Here is a 23,303-nt window from a genome sequence, read left to right as displayed (position 1 = left end):
CCCAGCTTGCTTGGTAGAAGTCATCCAACCCTGTCCAGGGACTGACGGAGATTTTGCAACAAGGTCACTAACCCTGGACAGTCAGCCAAACCCAATGCAGGAATGACTAGGCTGATATTGTTTGTTGGCGATGGAGTATCCCTGTCACATTATCACAAAGATCCGCAGCTCAGCTCTGGGCCCAGGAGCCAGGACCACTGCTCAGGGGCATCTCCACCACAGCATCAGAGCCACGGCTAAGCCCTGGGCCCAGGAGCCAGGACCACTGCTCAGGGGCATCTCCACCACAGCATCACAGAGCCACGGCTAAGCCCTGGGCCCAGGAGCCGGGACCACTGCTCAGGGGCATCTCCACCACAGCATCAGAGCCACGGCTAAGCCCTGGGCCCAGGAGCCAGGACCACTGCACAGGGGCATCTCCACCACAGCATCAGAGCCACGGCTAAGCCCTGGGCCCAGGAGCCAGGACCACTGCACAGGGGCATCTCCATCACAGCATCAGAGCCACGGCTAAGCCCTGGGCCCAGGAGCCAGGACCACTGCTCAGGGGCATCTCCACCACAGCATCAGAGGCACGGCTAAGCCCTGGGCCCAGGAGCCAGGACCACTGCTCAGGGGCATCTCCACCACAGCATCAGAGCCACGGCTAAGCCCTGGGCCCAGGAGCCGGGACCACTGCTCAGGGGGCATCTCCACCACAGCATCAGAGCCACGGCTAAGCCCTGGGCCCAGGAGCCGGGACCACTGCACAGGGGCATCTCCACCACAGCATCAGAGCCACGGCTAAGCCTGGGCCCAGGAGCCGGGACCACTGCTCAGGGGCATCTCCACCACAGCATCAGAGCCACGGCTAAGCCCTGGGCCCAGGAGCCGGGACCACTGCTCAGGGGCATCTCCACCACAGCATCAGAGCACGGCTAAGCCCTGGGCCCAGGAGCCGGGACCACTGCTCAGGGGCATCTCCACCACAGCATCAGAGCCACGGCTAAGCCCTGGGCCCAGGAGCCGGGACCACTGCTCAGGGGCATCTCCACCACAGCATCAGAGCCACGGCTAAGCCCTGGGCCCAGGAGCCGGGACCACTGCTCAGGGGCATCTCCACCACAGCATCAGAGCCACGGCTAAGCCCTGGGCCCAGGAGCCGGGACCACTGCTCAGGGGCATCTCCACCACAGCATCAGAGCCACGGCTAAGCCCTGGGCCCAGGAGCCGGGACCACTGCTCAGGGGCATCTCCACCCCAGCATCAGAGCCACGGCTAAGCCCTGGGCCCAGGAGCCGGGACCACTGCTCAGGGGCATCTCCACCACAGCATCAGAGCCACGGCTAAGCCCTGGGCCCAGGAGCCGGGACCACTGTACAGGGGCATCTCCACCACAGCATCAGAGCCACGGCTAAGCCCTGGGCCCAGGAGCCGGGACCACTGCTCAGGGGCATCTCCACCACAGCATCAGAGCCACGGCTAAGCCCTGGGCCCAGGAGCCGGGACCACTGCTCAGGGGCATCTCCACCACAGCATCAGAGCCACGGCTAAGCCCTGGGCCCAGGAGCCAGGACCACTGCTCAGGGGCATCTCCACCACAGCATCAGAGCCACGGCTAAGCCCTGGGCCCAGGAGCCGGGACCACTGCACAGGGGCATCTCCACCACAGCATCAGAGCCACGGCTAAGCCCTGGGCCCAGGAGCCGGGACCACTGCTCAGGGGCATCTCCACCACAGCATCAGAGCCACGGCTAAGCCCTGGGCCCAGGAGGCAGGACCACTGCTCAGGGTCATCTCCACCACAGCATCAGAGCCACGGCTAAGCCCTGGGCCCAGGAGGCAGGACCACTGCTCAGGGGCATCTCCACCACAGCATCAGAGCCACGGCTAAGCCCTGGGCCCAGGAGGCAGGACCACTGCTCAGGGGCATCTCCACCACAGCATCAGAGCCACGGCTAAGCCCTGGGCCCAGGAGGCGGGACCACTGCTCAGGGGCATCTCCACCACAGCATCAGAGCCACGGCTAAGCCCTGGGCCCAGGAGCCGGGACCACTGCTCAGAGGCATCTCCACCACAGCATCAGAGCCACGGCTAAGCCCTGGGCCCAGGAGCCGGGACCACTGCTCAGGGGCATCTCCACCACAGCATCAGAGCCACGGCTAAGCCCTGGGCCCAGGAGCCGGGACCACTGCTCAGGGGCATCTCCACCACAGCATCAGAGCCACGGCTAAGCCCTGGGCCCAGGAGCCGGGACCACTGCTCAGGGGCATCTCCACCACAGCATCAGAGCCACGGCTAAGCCCTGGGCCCAGGAGCCGGGACCACTGCACAGGGGCATCTCCACCACAGCATCAGAGCCACGGCTAAGCCCTGGGCCCAGGAGCCAGGACCACTGCTCAGGGGCATCTCCACCACAGCATCAGAGCCACGGCTAAGCCCTGGGCCCAGGAGCCGGGACCACTGCTCAGGGGCATCTCCACCACAGCATCAGAGGCACGGCTAAGCCCTGGGCCCAGGAGCCGGGACCACTGCACAGGGGCATCTCCACCACAGCATCAGAGCCACGGCTAAGCCCTGGGCCCAGGAGTCAGGACCACTGCACAGGGTCATCTCCACCACAGCATCAGAGCCACGGCTAAGCCCTGGGCCCAGGAGTCGGGACCACTGCACAGGGGCATCTCCACCACAGCATCAGAGCCACGGCTAAGCCCTGGGCCCAGGAGCCGGGACCACTGCACAGGGGCATCTCCACCACAGCATCAGAGCCACGGCTAAGCCCTGGGCCCAGGAGCCGGGACCACTGCTCAGGGGCATCTCCACCACAGCATCAGAGCCACGGCTAAGCCCTGGGCCCAGGAGCCGGGACCACTGCTCAGGGGCATCTCCACCACAGCATCAGAGCCACGGCTAAGCCCTGGGCCCAGGAGCCGGGACCACTGCTCAGGGGCATCTCCACCACAGCATCAGAGCCACGGCTAAGCCCTGGGCCCAGGAGCCGGGACCACTGCTCAGGGGCATCTCCACCACAGCATCAGAGCCACGGCTAAGCCCTGGGCCCAGGAGCCGGGACCACTGCTCAGGGGCATCTCCACCACAGCATCAGAGCCACGGCTAAGCCCTGGGCCCAGGAGCCGGGACCACTGCTCAGGGGCATCTCCACCACAGCATCAGAGCCACGGCTAAGCCCTGGGCCCAGGAGCCAGGACCACTGCTCAGGGGCATCTCCACCACAGCATCAGAGCCACGGCTAAGCCCTGGGCCCAGGAGCCAGGACCACTGCTCAGGGGCAGCCAGAAGTTCTCCTGAGAAGATTCTGCCAATAAATGTGAGACCTTCTGTAATAGTCATTAGTAGAGTAAAGCCGTGTTTTAAAGTTTCTGCTTATAACTATTTCCTTATAATACAGCCAAACTTTATGTTCGAGATACACAGCCCCCAGATTTTTCACTCCTACAGCAGTTTTCTTCTTGAGAGGATGTATTCACTGAAATGCACGAGGAAGCTTGACAGTGTTGGAAAACAGAGTGGTGGTGTATTTTAAAGAACGGAATCAAATTAAGGGTAGAACTGAAAACCTGGACCTGTCTCCACCACCAAGGGTACAGCAATGCAAATCAGAGTCCTCTGTATCATAACCACAAAATAAAGAAAAACTAGAGAACTGGGAACACAGTGCAGGTAACTAGAAGTAAAGATAATGGGTATATTTATGATTTCATTACTGTTGCATATTTATAAAATGGACTTTTTATTTATTTGTTATTTTTTAAATCCTCACCCAAGGATATTTTTCCATAGTGTGGGAGAGAGGGAGAGAGGGACACATTTACTGGTTGCCTCCTGCACGACCCCGACCAGGCCCAGGGAAGAACCGTAACCGAGGTACATGCCCTTGATCGGAATCGAACCTGAGACTTTGGTCTGCAAACCAACTCTCTAACTGCTGCCCAAACCAGTCCAGTCTGGACTTAATTTTTAATAGGAGGCACTAAATAATTTAATGATGATTTATTCACTTCAATCATCAGCTCCTCCCACGAACTTGGAGGAAAATCATGGCATGGAAGGAAGAGTACTATACAGGGAGTCATTTCACCTCATTTCACCAATGAGAAATCCAAGGCCCAGGGAAGTTAAGTGACTTATCCAAGGTCTCACAGCTCTTAAGAGGCTCAGTCCACATTGCAACACAGATCTTCTGATTCCAAAATGTTTCGTCCCTCCTAGAATACGCCTCCAAATTACAAGATCACCTGCCTCTCATTGAGCAAACTCTACATCAAATGAACGCCTCCCTGAAGCCCTCCAAGCTCTACCCATTGCCACCAGTGCCTCCAGCTACACCACTGAGTAGATGTAACTATACATGTATTTGCCTATATGATGGCTCTTCAAAAAGAGTAGGACTGGGATGTGTGTGTGTGGGGGGGGGGGGGGGTGTTGCTGGGACAACAGGCGTAGTTCAGTGATTTTGCTGGTAGCTCAGTATTCTATTAGAAATGTGTATTTTGCCTTAGTTATGACTGCTTTTGTGTCATCTTCAAGAAAAATGGTCACATTTCTAAACAGTAATGGTTAGATAAAGAGTTCTCCATGGAAAGAACTTCAAACAAAATACTTTTGCACAGAACTAGGTCACCAACTTCCTGAAGTTTACATGAAGTTCTTTGAAATATAAAGACCTCTTAAAAAGAATGGGTTAGGGCAGTGTGGTCCACTACATACATAATGCAAGCAATTTTAAGTCTTCTGGTAGCCACGAGTTTTCAAAGTCAAAGAAAATGGGTGAAATCGATTTTAATAATATAGGTTAACTCAATATACCCAAAATATTGTCATTTCAGTATGTAACCAGCATAACCTCTTTAATGAGATATTTTTTCCCTCTTTTTCATGTTCATACTGAGCCCTACAAATCTGAATTAGCCACATTTCAAGTGCTCAGTAGCCACGTGTGGCTGGTGGCTACTGTACTGAGCAGAGCAAGGTTAGAGACATCTCCTCATTCAGAAGGATGCTCGTGGTGCATTATTGGGGGGGGAGGGGGTTAGAGATGGCGGGGGTGGGGTATACAAGGTAGAGGATATTAGATAAGCAGAGCTCCTGTTTAGGAGAAAAAAGAACCTGTACACATCAGGTATATTTGTGTGGGCTTATATGAGCATTAAAAAAAAATGGCAGAGAGTATGTACACCAGGTTTTAATACTGGCCATCTCATGAGGCTAGCATCTGAGGGGCTGAGTAGTAGGAATTGCTAACGTTTTATAGATGTACATCATTGCATTGTCTCACACAGTACAGTGAGCCTGTATTCATTTTGTAATTTTTCTTCAATTCTATGAATAAAATGACACGAGTTGAGGGGAGGGCATCATTTAAGAAGAGGAGAATGTTAGTTGGTATAGCAATCAGCTGGGCACAAGACTGCAGGAAGAAGGGAAATTAAAGACATTTTCTATGTTACTCAACACACGATGACAACAACAACTCTGCTAGAGATCACACATAAAAATCATAAGTTGTCATTTGACTCTTAGAATCAAATAATATTAGAGAGTCAGAAGTCACCCCTCCTCCTCCCCATCAAAGGACTCTTCCACGTGGCCTGGAAAGGCAGACACCTGGTATCTTATTACTAGATACAGCCAATGCCCACAGGTCCCAAGTTCCATTCCACACTTGAAACGAAGGCATCAGAATTTAATGAGTCCATTAATAACAGGGCAGAAGTAATAAGACACCCCCAATCCGACCAAGGCCACAGGCTACTCTGACAACAGGTAGTGTTCAGTAGGGTGTTGGGTGTTGATACATGTATTTCTGAAGGCTGGTGAGGATCACCACACCCAAACCCTCCAGGCAGAGAGGGACCAGGAACAGGCTAGAGAAGAATCCAAGGAGGTCTCGGGGTACCTCCTCAAGATCACCTTCACACTCACCCCTTGACAGTCCTGTGGCCTGTCCCTATAAGAACATAACCCTTGATCAGAGCCAAGTGACATGGAAAACCATGTCAATAATCCTTAAAATACTGACAGAAGTATAGCCTAAGGGCCCTGGCCCGTTTGGCTCAGCAGTTGGAGCATCGGCCCGAGGACCAAAGAGTCTCCGGTTCGACCTGGTCAAGGGCTCATGTTCTCGGTTGTAGTTGGGCCCCGGGCCCTGGTCGGGGTCATGCGGGAGGCAACCAATCGATGTGTCTCTCTCACACCAATGTTTCTCTCTGCATCTCTCCCTCCCACTCTGTCTGAAAATGAATGGGAAAATGTTTCAGGTGAGGATTTTTTTTTTAAAAAGTATCTCCTGAGGCACACACGTGATCACCTGGGTGGTTCAGGGGAGCGAACTGGAAAGAGGAGCTAGCTAAATGACTGGTTTTCCATTCCGCTTAGGACGGGGAAGCAGACCACTTACAAACAAAAGCATGCGAACCTTACATTTCTCTGTGAAAGGAAAACCTTGATTTTAAAAAAACCATGACAGCCCTTTGCCCACTCAGCTGGACTTTCTATAGTCCTTTTCTAGAGGACTCTTCTCCACGCTCTGCTGTACTCAGCCTGAGAGACTTCCACTCATAAATCAATTCACCCAAGGGCCATATCCAATGATGAGCTAATGTCTTTCACTCTGGCTGACTCTCATGCTTACATATGTGACAGAAACTCCCACCATGACGAGCTCAGGACTCAGTTCCAGAGTTCCAAAAGGAATAAATCAGCAAACACTGGTGATTTAAAAAAAAAAAAAAAAAAGTCAGCTGCATGGAATCAAGGTCTAAGGAAAGGGAGCAAGGAGGGCAGACAGACAGAGGACATCTGGGTGAAGTATGATGGTTGGAGAAGGCTTGTGAGACATGTAACAGATCCGCTGTTTGCTGTTTGTGGTTAGTCATAGCTCTCTGCTGCTTATAACCCTTTCTTCCAGGGTGGGAATGGGGAGAATAAAGAGAGAAGGGGGGAGGGGGGTGTTTGTACAAATAAAAACATATGAGATATATAACACGTGCTGTTTAGGACAGCCACTAAGGGAAAGAGCATTACACCATTGTCATCTGGGGTCCCATGATCCATCTCTTCCAGTGCCCCCCTTTTGTAGTGTCATTGAGGCATTTTGAATCTTCCATGATGTCAAAACTTGATGATAATGTGATTTATCGCAAATAGCCCTTGATTCCCTTAATAGCCCATTATGAATCCATCGCGCATTCACTCATCCAAGGTCTTGAACTTTTTTATGATCTCAGCCTATGCTACACTTTAGAGAATAAAACTTCCATAAAATAAGACTCTATGAAGACTTGCCCTGTATTTGTCCTTAACCTCTCTATTTCAGGCTCTAAGGGTTGCCTCTAAATTCTGTGGCTCAGTGGATTGAGTGTGGTCCCATGGACTGAGAGGACCCGATTCGATTCCCGGTGAAGGCACATGCCCAGGTTTTGGGCTCGGTCCCCAGTAGGGGGCGTGCAGGAGGCAGCTGATCTATGTTTCTCTCTCACATCAATGTTTCTCTCTCCCCCGCAAAAAAAAAAAAAAAAAAAAAAAAAAATCAATTAAAACATATTAAAAATAAATAACTTCTGTTAGAGTGAGATTTGCTATCAAGTTCATGGTTGTGCTGGGTTTATTTCCTTAGGAGTTTTTCTTAATTTAGGGCATCGCCTTCAACCTAGATGTACAGGAAGCCAGACAGACTGGATTGTTCTTACTGTTTCTTCCTCAAAGTTTTTCACAGTGGATGGTTCTCTACTCGAAAACACTTGAAGATCCTTAGCTTCATATTAAGTCCCTGCTTTAGATCAAGGAATAAGGTATGTGTGGAGCATGCAGGAGGCGGCCGATGGATGTTCTCTCTCATCGATGTTTCTATCTCTCTCTTCCTCGCTAAAATTAATAAAGAAAAAAATAAAAGCCCTTGAGTACTTTTCTGTTCTTTCCCGTGAGGTTCTCCCAGCACAGCCCTGGACTCAGCTCCCTCCCTCCCCCAACCCTTCCTCAGGGGTCTCTATCCCCAGGTGTTCTCCATCCCCAGGTGTTCTCCATCTCCAGGTGTTCAGAAGGCTCATCTAACTTGCACCTGCCACGTCATCTCTCAGCCCAACAAATAAGTGCTTCACCTTGAGACCCACCCTCCTTAGAAGCTGAACTACACATAAAAAATGTTTTCTCTGAAACATATTTTTAGATTGCAGGTGTACAGAAGGTAGAGGTCATGTCCACTTCACTGGCCAGACCAATTCCATATCCAATCTATCTCAGCTCCTGCAAGACAGATAAAACGCCTCTCATTTTATTCGGAGAGTCTGTGACGATCACTCTACACTCACAGGTCAGAAAGCACAGGGCTTTAAGCAGAAACTGTTCTTAAATATGTTCCAAGCACCTTAAAATACCTCCTACCTTGAGGACATAAAATACTGTGAATACTAACTGTGTCCGTCAAGGTGCAGCCAGGGAGACAGAACCAGGAGGGAGCAGCTGTGTGAAGAGATTTACTAAAGAAATTACCTGTGCAGTCCTGGGGGCTGGCTGAGCACACCCATTGTCCGCAGGCGGAGGGCAGAGAGGACACACCTTTGCCAGGCGGGAACCCAGGGCAGAAAGCCTTCCTTCCCCTGCCTTTAATGCTTTCACCTGATTCAGGCAGGCCCGCCCACATGACCCAGCACAATTTCCTTACTTCAAGTCACCTGATTAGGGGCAGTAACAAAATACCCTCACTGCAAGGCCTCGCTTAGAGTCTGATTTTGTTCAAACTGGGGGCTGTAGGCTCAGCCAAGCTGACACGTTAGAGAAGCTGCCACACAGTGATAAGAACAGTAAGAAGGTGCACTTGGGGGTGTTCCGTGCTCAACACTCTACACGTGTTCCCTCCTTTGTCACCACCACCCAGAGTGATAACATCTCCACTTTACACCAACTCTTCTGGCTGATTATTGGTTAAGATGCATTGCAAGGTAACAGCTTCTACTTCGATCCATTTCCAAGTTATCAGCCAATGGCTCTACATTAGTCCCTGGGAATTCAATGGGCCAAAAGGAAATCCTTCCTCCAGCATCTGCTGGGGTGAGCCTGAGAAAGGCTCCTGGTTGGTGCCTCAATATCCCGCTCCCGTCCGCCAGGGGGCGCACCTCCGCTGCCCACGGAAAGTGCTTCATCATGGGTCTCCAGACGTCAGCAGAGATTTAGTGAGACCAGCGTTTCTCAGCAGCAGCATTATCGACAGTTCAGGCTGGACAGTTCTCTGTTGGGGAGGCTATCCTGTGCATTCAGATGTTTAGCAGCATCCCTGGCCTCGACTCACTAGATGCCTGCAGGGACCGCCCTCCCTACAGGTGTGATGCCCAAAAAGTCTCCAGGACATTGCCCTGGGGATGAGGGGACGCGGGAGTGGCAACATCCAGCTGGGAACCGCTGTTGTAGACCCAAACTTCACACAAATGGCGCCTATAAATGAAAGGGCGGGGGCTACCCAGCAGTCCCGTTAAAACAGGGCAGAGGTCTCTGCAGGGCAGCAGGAGCCCTCTGGGATGCACCGCCCCCTTCTCACCTTCAGGCCCATGCTGCTCCCTCCGCCACCCTCCCCTTTGCAGAAACATCCATTTCTCCTTCAGATTCTCTGAGCACGCGGGTCTGGGAGAGGTGCCGTCCCTGTGTCCCCTCTCAGAAGTATCCACTGCTCTGCGTCCTTGCCTGTCCCCTCACTAAGGTGCACCCCACTCCAGCACCTGTGTGCTGTGCCCGTCACAGTGTCTACAACTCACACTCAATGCTCTCTTTTAGATAGTTCTAAAATCTAAGTGATTGTTTACCCTGTGCCGGGCACTCACTGGGTTAAAAAAGGGTGCCCCAGCCAGGTGGCTCGGGTGATTGGAGCATCATCCCATACACCAAAAAGGTTGTGGGTTCAATTCCCATTCAGGGAACATACCTAGGTTGAGAGTGTGATTCCCCCGTAGGGGTCCATACAGGAGGCAACCAATTGATGTTTCTCTCACATGGATGTTTCTCTCTCTCTCTAAAAATCAATAAACATATCATCAGGTTAGGATTTTTTTTTAATCTTTTTTAAATAAAAGGGTGAAATGTAAATGAGGAATAAATGAATGTTGATTGAGGAACCTAAAATAAGCTACACGTTATTCATCGTGGTCAGAATTTTACTAATTATCTCAATACTGAGAGTATTCCTATACATGCAATGGGGGTCTTGGGTTCCCCAAGAAAGAAATCGAGAGGAAGCCCCAGAGAAATTTCCAGACAGATTTTTTTTTAAATATGTTTATTAATTTCTAGAGAGAGGAAGGGAGAAAGAAATAGAAACATCTTGCCCAGCCAGTGTGGCTCAGCGGTTGAGCGTCGACCCATGCACCTAGAGGTCACCAGTTTGATTCCCAGTCAGGGCACATGCCCAGGTTGTGGACCAAATCCCCAGTGGGGGGCATGCAAGAGGGAGCCAATCAATGTTCTCTCTCATCGATGTTTCTATCTCTCTCTCCCTCTCCCTTCCTTTCTCTCTAAAATCAATACAGAAAAAATGTTTCAAGAAAAGAAACATCCACTGGCTGCCTCCTGCACGCCCCCTACTGGGGATGGAGCCCACAACCGAGGCATGTGCCCTGACCGGGATCAAACAGGGACCTCTCAGTCCATGGAATGACGCTCAGCCCGCTGAGCCACACCAGCCGGGCAGCCAGACAGATTTTACTGAGCTCATGCTTGCGCACAGGGAGGCAGCAGAGGGAAGGAAGGTCCTGTGAACCGGCTCCGGGCGGCTCTGCTCGGCTGCCCGTATAAGCTGCGGACAAAGCAGGTGGGCTTTTTGGAAAGGCTGCCTTTCAGAATTTTTCACTTCAGGGTCAGGTGACTTCCTTTTCCAGCTGTGTTGCCTGGTAACTATGTTCCAGCTGCAATGTAGGGGCAAGATTGCCCATCATGGCCACCCCAGGAAGGCCACATAGCAGTCAGACCTTGATCAATTGTGCATGTGGATCAACAGGTTAAGCAGGCAGTTAGAAAGGAGATAAAATCAGCTACCTCTGAGTTTTTGAGTAGGAAGTGGCGGGGTGGTGACATTTTTTTTTTTTCAGTCCAGTGTGGCTCTGGCCATCTGGTGTCCTTGGGGTCCTGAGCCCAGGTCACTATGCTGTCTCACAAAGACTAGCAATTTTCAAAGACTCTGTACCCTATTGTGATACTATGATTTATAATAAATACATACTCTGAGCTGTGTCCACTGTTCCTGGCTCACAGTTCCCAAACCCCTTGGAATTTCCTGAGTGCTTAAGAGCTATGGGAGTGTCTTTGGTTCTAGTATTTGGTCTCCTGTCCTCGGTTCCTGAAATTGCTGTAGAGCCATAAAGGTGAAGTGGATGTCTGGCCAATCACATAGCAAGTTTATGTTAATGAGGTAACTTCTGGAACTCCCCGAGGAGGGGGTCGTGGGAACCTCTGATTTATACCCAGTTGGTCAGAAGTACAGGTAATAACCTGGGCTTGCATGTGATTGGCTACTGAAGTGGGGGGCAGTGTTTGGGGGCTGAGTCCTTAGCCTGTGGGACCTGACACCACCTCCAGGTCGTCAGAATTTGACCCGGCCCTCAGGTCGATCAACAAGGACTCTAGAGGGGGAGTGAGGATGAGGAGGGACAAGAGACACGAGAAATGGAGACAAGACAGGATTCTGATCAAGTCTCGTTTATTCAGGGGGCATTCACATACGATATAGGGGAAAAACAGGTGAAACAGTTAATGAGTATCCCACCTGAAGCAAATTCCAGTAAATACCCCAAGTGGAACAAATAAGCAAAGAATGGAGTAAACAGTTATCTAGAGGAATGCAGGCACTGTATGCAGAGAGACCCCGCCCTGGGGCCGGAGACAGCAGAGCAGACTCTAACAAGATGGATGCCATGCAAATGGTCTCCCACAAGAACTGAGTTGGAATGTAGGACACCCACCTGGTATCCAAGAATTGCTTGGCAGGGGCGGGGGCGGGGGCGGGGGCGGGGGCGGGGGCGGGGGGGGGGGTGCCGGGACACACACACATTGTCATTGGTCCCAGAATTGAACCGATAAAATGTATTTACATTAAAACTCCACTGAACACAACTTGTCCATCGTTAATGACACAGGGGGCATATTTAAGGTATCTCCATCTGTGGGCGCCATCATCAGGCAAATCAATGGCCACATTTCACTGACAGGGGAAGAGTCACGTGATAGTCAGTTATTTTTGAAGGAGATCAGATTAGCTGCCTCTTCTGCAGCAAAGAGATAACTTCAACAGACTCAGTCGCCTTTGAGCCCTGGGACCACAGGAAAAGAGCCACCAAATTTTCCCTCCCCCCAAAAGGCAGTTACTCTGGGCCCCAAGAGACATTTCTCTTCGGTGCTTAGCCTGGGTTTTATACGAGGGACTAAAATGTTATATTATTTGGGCCAGATCCAGCAAAACGAATGTGCCCTGTGCACTTGATGCTTCTTCCTCCACCACAGACTGTCATCGGTGACCTGCGAGCTGTCTTAGGAGCTGCCCGGGGCTCAGTCCCCATAGCTGGGGCATGACCGCCTCCCAGCCCCGCGTTTCGGTGCAGATGGCCGTGCTGAGAGTCAGTTCTCCAGGCGGCTCCAAAGGGCTCAATGCAAGCAGGATATGCGGTCCGGAAAGCCCCCAGTCCCGACGGTGTACCCCGTGCTCGGCTCAGGCCTTCCCGCGGGAACTGGCTCAGTCCTGCTCCTCCAGTGGTGACAGGTGTGACCTAGAAGGCGAGGGACAGGCATGCTCCTGGTCGGCGCTCAGTGGCCATGTTGAAATCGCAGAAGGAGAGCAGATGGAGAAGTAACCTCAAATGAATATTCATAAGAAGAAAATCAATTAGCTACCTGATGTACCACCTGCCCCACCAACCCGACTTAGCCCACAGCTGTGGGAGGTAAGGGGGAATCAATGCAAATCATAGGCTTCACCTTGAAGGCTTTCAGAGTCCAAGGGGCCAATGCCAAACCCGGAATTTTGGCACACCTGACCTGCAAAGATGGAATATTTTGTGCTTGTGACCTTTAAAATAGGAACCAAAGCCACAGAAAGATGGCAAGGCATAATGGACAGAAGAAAGCCTTCCAAGGCCGTCTGGCCTAGGCTCAAGTCCCGGCCTTGACCCTTAAGTCCTGCCGCTAACTCTGATTAAACTGGACGGGTCGCCCAGACTCTGAGCTTCACCTGCATAACAGGGAGAGACACCTACCTGTGTCGCGGGTGGAGGGACTCCATGAAATAACAAATACGAAGCACCCAGGCGTAGCAGGAACGAACAACGATAAGGTCCTCCCGCCCCCAAGAGTATGCCATGTCCTAGGGGAGAGACTGGATCTACAAGCATCAAAACCACTTAAGTCGCTTGTCGACTGATGGACAAAGGTGGTGATGCCTAGTACTTTATGGTGGCATCACGGACATTTTAGGAAACAGAGACATAGGCAAAAGATTTGATATTAATATAAAATGTTCCTTGAATTTTTAAAAATTTTTCTTTATTTATTTGAGAGAGAAGAAGGGAGAAGGGAAGAGAGAGAGAGAGAGAGAGAGAGAGAAACATCAATGAGAGAACATCAACCAGCCGCCTCCTGCACGCCCCGCACTGGGGATCAGGCCCACAACCTGGGCATGTGCCCTGACCGGGAATCGAACCGGTGACCTCTTGGAGCATGGGTCAACGCTCTGAGCCACACTGGCCAGGCTGTTCCTTGAATATTTCCCAGTTGTTATTTTAAATAAAATAAGCTCCCTTGCATAGATCCTTTATTCCTGCATCCAGAAATATCACAAGGACAAGACCACCAGGGTCTACCCAGCCCTAAAAAACATAAAGGACTTCAAAATTAGAAATTGTGCTTTTAAAAGCATTTTTACAAAATGGCAGAAATGAATGGAAGCAGAGAGCCAAGGGCAAGGAGCCCCACGTGCTCAAGGGCCCCACTCTGGGCTTAGAGCTGCTGCCTCTGTCCTCTCCCCCACTCCCACCCATGCACCCCTGGCTCCTGTCCCCACTTCCGGGGGCGCTGAGGATCTCTCCACCGCCCCAAGCTGGTCCCCCCTGCACACACCCTATTCCTGACTCAGGACGCCTTCCCAAAGGGGACTCGGCTTTGCACAACGCAGGTCCCAGCCTTGAGCATAATTCCCTTCGTTATGATTTGCAGGTGGAGGAGAGAATGGCCGTTAACACGGGGACCGTATGAAGGACACGATTCAATTCTTGAGGGTTCGCTTCCAGGCTGTTTCCTTTCTTGCTTGTCTTTTGTCTGTTTTCCCAACTTCCCAGTTAATCTGAGTGTGTGTTTGAAAAAGCAGGCAATGGGAGGTAGAAAAAAGATTCATGTGAATGATCAGCCCCCCTCCCACCTGCCCCCTGGATAATCACCTGGCCTGGAGATTCAATCCTGCCAAGAGAGAGAATTCAATTATTCTAATCAAGGGCCATGGAACGTTCCTTCGCCAAACCATTATAGGGACTAAGCCACTAAGGACACCTGGGCCCATTCCTGCCGTTCAGACAGCCAGGTGGCCTCCACCACGGCCATCCCTTCACGCAGGGACAGCTGGCCCCAAACCCAGCGCCCTCTGTGACCTGGAATTCTGCTGTTAAATCCAACTTCTCACCCTCCCCCAGGGAGCGGGACGAAAGCTGGACGGGATCTCGAACGCAGGTCTCACCCGTGCACACAGGTGCGCTCTCCCAACCCACCTGTGACATTCACCCCCTCCCTGAGGGCCGTCGCTGCCCCCCAGCTCCTGGACTCACCCCGTCCTCCGAAATAGAACCCGACAGCTTGGGAGAGACGGCAGCTCACTGGGGCGCTCTGGTCCTCCCGACCTCCTCTCCTAACGGGACGGGGCGCCGCCCCCCAGCCCCCCTGAGAACATCGGCCTCTGAACTCGTGAAACTGCCGGCTTACGGGTGGGAACGAAATACAGATTTTTCCCTGGGTTATGCCAGAGGGCCAGAAAGGGTGGGGCAGCCTGGGAAAGGAAGGGGAGAGGAAAGGGAGGGAGGGGGAGGGGGAGGAGGGAGAGGGAGGAGGAGGAGGGAGGGGGAGGAGGGAGGGGGAGGAGGAGAGGAGGGAGGGGGAGGAGGGGGAAGGGGCAGGGAGGGGGAGAGGGAGGGGGAGGGGGAGGTCGGTTGATAAAACGCTGCTGCTTCAGGTCGAGCTCCAAACAGGTCTCCTCCCAACTTCAAGACCACCCTCCTCCACCATAGCCTGACTTCTTCTAAGGCTTTGAGAAAGTGCTAGAAGGAAAAGTGTACCTTTGTGTCCGCGCTTGGCTCTCTGAATTCCTCTCTTCACACCCAGTGCCCATGTGCCCGGTCCCTGGGCCCAGCTGGGTTGTACATTGGGCCCTGGGCCTCGCCTGCCCCCCTCTCCAAGGCCCTTGGAGCCCAGGACTTTCCCCTGCGCCCCCTTTTGCTCTTAGGCTCATGTGCTCATGGCCCTGCTCACGGGGACCGCCTCTCAGTCTGTGCCTCTCTGCAGTCCCAGCCGTCGGGAACACCGCCTGGCCCGGCCCTTCTGCAGAACCCTTGAGCGACGGCCTCCATGCAAAGCACAAGCCAAACCCACTGGGGGCGGGTATTTGTCGCCATCGTCCCCTGTTCTCTTCCATAACATTTTCCTACTGTTCACATTCCTCAGAAACCCTGATGACGGTCATGGGGTGATTAGGACAAGCGGAAGAAGCCCACACGGTGCTCCGCGCGCTGCCCGGGGATGTGTGCCCTGGGGCGGCAGGAGGAGCCTCCAGCGAGCCCCACGCACGGCCCGGGTTCGCCAGCAGAGCAGCCCAGCTGCAGTGTCGGTGAGACTGGACGGCTACGGAAGGCAGACAGACGTGCCCCTGGTGCAGTGTAGAGGTCAGCAAGTCACTTTGCCCAGCTTCAAATCCACGAGCCGGGACATTTCGCCAGACGGGGAGACCTGCCTTGTTTTGCTTTTGATAGCACCTGGGCATCCTCCAGCCTGGCTCGCTGCACGTGGTCAGGCCCGCAGCCCTGCAGAGAGCCTTTGTCCACACAACGGGGCATCATCGCAGCCCGCAGCCTGGGCCTTGGGCCCCAGCAGGAAGGCCGCAGCCCCGCAAAGGGCTCAGGAACAGGGGAGATCCTGCCGTCACCCCCACGCTGCCTGGTCTGGACGGTGACGCTCATACCCCATTCAGATTCAGATGCCAGCACCTGGCTCTGAGGAAGGCTGGACAGAGACCTCCTCACCCTCCCCCGACGGTCACTCTGGCAAGAGAGACTGTGGATGAGATGCTAAATCCTGCGCCTCCACACAAAACCAAGTGTGTGGAGTTCCCAGACACACGTATGTAATGAAATCTGATTATTTCCTCTTGTTAACCTGTGTCACGTCGTTTGATGACACACTAGCCAGGAGCAGCGTGTGCAGGAAAACTCCTTCCTCCCTGCGCACCTTGTCATGCTTATCACCTAGGAAACAACGCTTTCGATTAAAGAAAATGTAGCGATTCAATGTCACACTACGGTGCCCTCCTTGTTCTGGAATCTGTAAATGGCCACTGTTTCCATTTAGGGAAACCATCACCAAAAAAGAGAAGCCAAACTCAGCTTTCTTTCCCCAAACCACTGCCGGACTGACTGCTTGTCCCAACCCTAATGCTCCCTAGTGGGGACCACCCAGCGGCACCCACGGCCCCGCCCTCACTGCTGAGTTCCCAGCACCTGCTCCTCTGCGGGGAAATGGGACTGGACGTTCAAGCAGAGACGTGAAGGGAGAAGCATCCTTTAGGGTTTTGTCTGATGTGCTGCCTCACATACAAATGGACTCTAAGCAGGGAGTTCTGAGCCAGCGTGTAGCTGCGGAGGAATTTCCAGCCGTCTCATTGACTCCTCACACCTTGCAAGGAAGCCGGCTGAGGACACCATGCCTGGCCGGCACTTAGCATCGGAGGAGTTCGGCCAGAGGGCCAACCGCGTGGGGAAAGTATATGGCCTCCCGGAGGCTGCAGCCCCACCCCCAAATGTATCCTTCTGTCATCCTCACTTCCACTCATCAGCCATGGACCCTGGCTTGTTGTGACATGAGCCAATCTGCCTGCAGGTAGATCTCATTTTGCAGAGGAAGGAAATTAATATGCACACTCACTCTGTCCAGAACCATCTATCAGGGGTGAAGAGCCACTCTGGACACTTTGCCCACATAAAGCCCTGCCCAGAGACCTGCCTGACGGCTTTACACTTCCGTCTGTGAATAAGACTTAAGGACAGTTGATCCCTCCATGCAGATGAGAAGGTCAGGCGGCTCACCTTCACCGTTGTCCCTGCACCCTGTGGCAGGCACACTTAATCCCGCCACTGAGTCCGACGCTGAACACAGTCGGATTGACTTGGAGAGCTGGAGGGATTGGGGAAAGAGCCTTGAAAATAAGGGTTAACGTTACCGAGGTTCGACCTCAAAATCCCCCTCTCCTTACTCTCCACGTCTCCCCTCCCGCCCCCCACTTCGTTCCTCTACTCTGGGCAATGCTCGAGCAGAACAGTCACTTTTGCAGAATGAAGAACCATCTCTCAGGCGCTTATACTGAGAAGTCCTGTGTGGGGATCTTAACCTCACACCAGCCAATAGTCTTCCCATTTAACAAACGATAAAATCAAGGCTCAGACAGGGCAAAAACATAGCCAAGGATGCTGTCATGCCCATGTGACCGGCGGGGCTAGAAATGACTGGGGAAACGGACAGCCAACCTCCCCACGCCTGAAGCAGGGGGTATCTACCTCCATCATTGTTGGGTGGCCAGTCCAGAAAATCTGAATGTCACCGGAAATGAAAAATGTAGTCATGCTTCGATTGTAGTCTGGCAACAATAATTTCTCATTCAGCAGCTGCTTCCTATTTGCCAGGGATTATTCAACATCATTCATCTAACCCTCACAACAACCCCGTGAATTAGACATGAGTCTTATTCCCCTTCTACAGAGGAGAAAACCAAGGTACATAAAGACCAAATGCCTTTTCTAAAGTTCAAGAGCCGGAATTCAAATCCAGACAAGACTCTAAAGTCCACACAAACTCTCAGCCCTGGTTTTTACCACCGTCTGTTTATATTCTCACAGCAGAGCGAACACTTTCCCCCCCGACCTTGGGAGCACCTTGAATGTAGTGACCAAATTTTATTCACCTTTTATTCATCTCACACACACACACACACACACACACACCCTTCGCACAATACAGAGTGCAATACTTAATAAGTACTTAATAAAATTTTAACTTCTTACATTAATTAACCCCACATTTTTCTTTTATGTTCCCATTTTTTGGTGAGAAATCATGTATTCTTTTGGACCCATTTTATAGGCAAGAGGTTACGTCATCTTTCCAAATAGCCTTCAGAACTCATAAAAAAGAAAAAGAAATGAAAGGGTGTCCACTTGACACAAAATGCCAGAAGCTGTACAAGGAGAACCTCTTCCTGACCAAGACCTTAACCCCCAGGAGGAAGTTTAGGTGTTTGCACGGCATCCATTCTGTTACAATCTGCTCTGCCGTCTCCGGCCCAGGGCGGGGTCTCTCTGCGTACAGTCTCTGCATTCCTCTAGATAATTGTTTACTCCATTCTTTGCTTATCATTTGTTCCACCTGGGGTATTTACTGGAACTTGCTTCAGGTGGGATACTCATTAACTGTTTCACCTGCTTTTTGCCCTATATATTGTGTGAACTCGCCCTGAATAAACGAGACTTGGTCAGAACCCTGTCTTGTCTCCATTTCTCATGTCTCTTGTCCCTCCTCATCCTCACTCCCCCTCTAGAGTCCTCGTTGCTCGACCTGCGGGACGGGTCATTTAGGGAAACACTTTGGAGACTCAGTTCGAGACAATCTCCCCAGTGATCAGGAGGCCAAGGAAAGCTTAACAACGGGGATGCGTTCTGGAAACGCGGCACTAAGCGATCCTGTCGTCGTGCGAACATCATAGTGTGCACTCACACCACCGAGACGGTCCGGCCTACTGCACCCCGGCTACGTGTCCGGCCTACTGCACCCCTGGCAACCTGTCCGGCCTACTGCACCCCTGGCTACGTGTCCGGCCTACTGCACACCCAGGCTACGTGTCCGGCCTACTGCACACCCAGGCTACGTGTCCGGCATATTGCACCCCGAGGCTACCTGTCCGGCCTACTGCTCCTGGGCTACAAGCCTGAGCAGCATGTTACTGTACTGAATACTATAGGCAAGTGTAACACAGTGGTATTTGTGTATCTAAACATAGAAAAAGTCCAGTATAAATATACATAAAAGATTAAAACTGGTACCGTCATAGGGCACTTACCATGAGTGGCACTCACCGGAATGGACGTCTGGTTTAACTGGTTTGGGGTGAGGCCTAGGTACCTTCAGAAGCGAAGCCCTTGACGGGTGACAGGGTTTAGGAACCAGACCACCTATGGAGAGAGTCAGCTTCAGGGAGGAGCAAAGACTGTCCGTGCTGACTCCTTCTCCTTTAAATCCCCAGTCTCATTCCTAACCTATACTCCTGACATCTTCCATCCTCAATCAATCACTCAGTGTGATTTATTCACCTCATACTATTGATCACATTTATAGCCTCCTTTTCATTCTGACTGCAGTCACCCACAACTAAATTATTATGAGTCTTCTCACCTATAAATTAGGATAAAATATGTTTGCTTTAACATTCAAACCACAATCACGCTGAGAACCCCACATGCTCAGATGAGCAGGATAATCGATCTTTTCCCATCATCCCCTTTCCCAACACCGCCAAGCACAGCCTGGGGGTGCACACATCGCCCAGGAAGAAGGTGAATTCCTGGGGCCTCTTCTCACAAGCGCTCACCCCCACATGCCGGTCTGTGCTGAACCTGTCCCTTCGCTGCCTCAAGGCAGAGGCCGAGGGGCCCTAGTGGGTCCCAGAGAATGTAGGCGGAGCTAAGAAGAGCTTCCAGGAGCCACTGCTGCTGTGGCCAGCTCTCTCCATACCCAGCCACAGGTCCCAAGGCCACAGATGTCCCTTCTGACGTGCTCGGTCAGCAGAAACAGCCTGGACCCAAGGGCTGTGGCTCCTAGCAATGGCCCTCCAGCCCACTTTCTTCCTCTCCCACCCCCATTTCCCTGGGGGAACAACGGCTGCCCCCAGAGCGCGTGGCCATGCTCGGGGTGTTCCTGGCCTCACCCAAATCTAACTCATTTCCCACCTGCTCCAGGAACCTCACTGACCACCCGGCACCTCTCCTTCAAACGCATCTCACCTCTTCAGGTTGTTCATCAGTTCCCATCTGTGTCAGCTCTTCCTCCTATAATTGTACTGTAATTCCCTGGGGGCGAGAACCCTGGCCTATAATTCCTGGCATCGCTCTAGGTACCAAAAGGACAGCACTTTTTGCAGAAAAGATAAATCAATGTGTGTTGATTAAGGCATACGCGTCAATAGTACCAGGCACTAGGAAGAGCTCAGATCTGCGCTTGAAACCCACAGACATCTTGAGATGCAGAGCTAGAAGCAAGGTCATCCTGGAAGACAAGTCTAAATCAGGGCTAATGACAGCTACGTGGCAAGGTGGCTGTGAGTAGTAAGTGAGATAAATGTACAGAGAGAACGTAATTGTAACCAAAACGTAGTGTGCCCTCAACAACTATTGGTTACTTTCCCCAGATACCCCGCCTGAAACTGATGACAAGAGAATGACCTGTTGGGAGGCAAGTTGACAAGTGTAGTTTACATTCCAAAGCACCAAGACCCTGGTCCAGGAAGCCCCGCTCTTGACAAGGTGCGAACGACAAGGTGATCTTTGACTCTACATAAGGCAACCTGAAGAGGTTTGGATGGAGGTGAGATACCAGCAAGATGGAGCTCGGAGTTAACTAAAGAACCCTTTTCAACCCAGAGGTCTGACCGGTGGGGGTGTTGGAGACTGTCCACCACTGTGTCACTGCTGAGAGGTGAGTGTTCAACCCTAAAGAGTCTCTGATCCTGGTTTAATAGCCCAGTAGTTGGGGTCTGGCCTGTTCTAAACCAAATGGGGGGAGATGAGGTCTCACTCAGTCGGGCCTTGATCAGTAGGCTCATGTGCCCCATACATGTTGACAAATTCCTTAACTGGCCGTTAGGAGAGCCACCCTGTGGGACACCCAGTTGAGTCGATGGCTATTTATAGATGATGAATGTGTGCAACTCGAGATAAAAATAAAGCTCTGGCCCTGGCCAGTTTGGCTCAGCGGTTAGAGTATCGGCCCATGGACCGGAGAGTCCCAGGTTCGGTTACCGCTAAGGGCGCGTACCTTGGTTGTGGTTTGTCCCCAGCCTAGTTGGGGTCGTGTGGGTGGCGACCACTCGATGTGTCTCTCTCACATTGATGTTTCTCCCCCTCTTCCTCCCACTCTTTCTGAAGACACATGCAAAGGTGTCCTCGGGTGAGGATTAAAAAAAAAGGAAAAAAAATAAATAAAGCTCTGTGCCTACGTGGAGAAGTGTATGTGTGTGTCTGTTGTCCTCTGACGTATCAGTGATTGGACAGGAACTCATTGTTTCCAGAGCAGCCTCTAGACACTTTATCTGAGGGGGAAGGCAACACCTCTGCTTCTCACGGGGGGCAGTAGAGTCTCCTGCCCACCTGTAGCCTCCTCACTCCACCGCCCACCTGCCCGATGACTTCTGGCAGTGATTCCCTTTCACTTCCTCATAGAACTTACCTGGCGGATGCTTGTGAGCATAAAACTGGGGACATTGCCCTGGCCGGGTTGGCTCAGCGGTTAGAGCGTCGGCCTGCGGTCCCGAGAAACCCGGGTTCGGTTCCCGCTAAGGGCACGTACCTCAGTTGCAGTTTGCCCCGGCCCTGGTTGGGTCGTGCAGGAGGCAGCCACTCAATGTGTCCCTTTCACATCGATGTTTCTCTCTCTCTCTCTCCCCCTTCCATTCTATCTGAACAACAAAATGGAAAAATGTCCTCAGGTGAGGATAAAAAAATAAATAAATAAAACTGGGGACATGAATGTTCCTAAAATGCTAGTCCCTGCTGTTTCATCCACGATAGTTATCATAACATTATTACAAGTCAATAAACAGGAGAACAAAGTGTCACGATTTGTTACATGTGGGTAGGGACCAAGTCCAGACAACCACAAGCAAAATGAAAAAGAGACTAAAACGGTGGGAATGGCACCTGCCCACCTCCATTCCGGGCCCCTGTTCTGGGTTGCACACCTCCTCTGCCTTCACGTGGGTCTGTCCATCCACTCCGTCGGCAAACCTCAGTTTCCCGTTGATGTGGACTCGTTTGGAGCAGTCTGGGCCTCCTGTGACCTCCCTGCCCGTTTTACCAGTATTTTACAGATGACAGCGCTGAGGCCTACGTGAAAGGACATTCCCAAGGTCAGAGAGCTAGCTGGTGGCAGGACTGGGATGCAGAACTATCCAGTCAAAGCCACCCCTCCCCCTCTACCTCCCTCCTTTGCACAGCACTGACCCCCCGGGCCTGACAGTGGTGTCCACAGAGTCTGGGAACAAGTGGCAAGATGATTGGGAACTTGCATGGGGCCAGTGAATCCCCTTTACCATTGGGTTAAGAGTCCCCATGGAGACAGCTCCTCACCATGACAACACTCACCTCCCTCCTACCCCCATAACTGCCTCCTTGGATCCACACTCTCCTTACCTTCTAAGGTGGGTAACGACAGTGATCTCTGTCCAAAGTGGTGAGAAACTGAGGCTCGGAAAGGGGGTGACACCACCTAGGTGTGGAGCGGGGCCTCTCCGAGTTCAGGGAAAGCCAACCAGACAATGAAAAGGGTCTCCGCATGACCACTGCCCATTTGTGCAACAGACATTACAGAGGACCGTCAGTGCCAGATCCCAGACCTGTGGCCGAGCCCGGCTGGCTCTCATTCTCTTCCCAGGCCAGGCCTGCTGCGTGGTTTCATTTCATTGTGTATTTTTATCATTTGACATCTGTAGCCAGATGCCTGCAGGCAGTAAATGCCCTTTTCCATCCGTCCGAGCGAGAAAATGTACCTGCCAGGGCAGTATTTGCTTCACTGGGCTGCCGCCTTATTTTAAGAACTAAATCTTTCCTGTTACTTTGTTTTTCACTCTGGGGTGCATGTTCTCCAAGACTGACATTCATAACTTCCGCGGAGGGCAGAGCTTCCCCTCGTGTGAGAACGTGGCACCACCTAGTGTCCACTCGCTCAACTGCAGCCAAAGTAAACCACCGCGGTAACCTTGACCAAGCAAGTGCTGTGCCAGACGAGTTCGGACACGCCTTCTTCTTTTCTCACACAACAGA

This window comes from Molossus molossus, unplaced genomic scaffold (genome assembly GCF_014108415.1).
Source record: "Molossus molossus isolate mMolMol1 unplaced genomic scaffold, mMolMol1.p scaffold_m16_p_23, whole genome shotgun sequence".
NCBI classification, from domain to species: domain Eukaryota; kingdom Metazoa; phylum Chordata; class Mammalia; order Chiroptera; family Molossidae; genus Molossus; species Molossus molossus.
Note: the sequence above shows the minus strand (reverse complement) of the source record.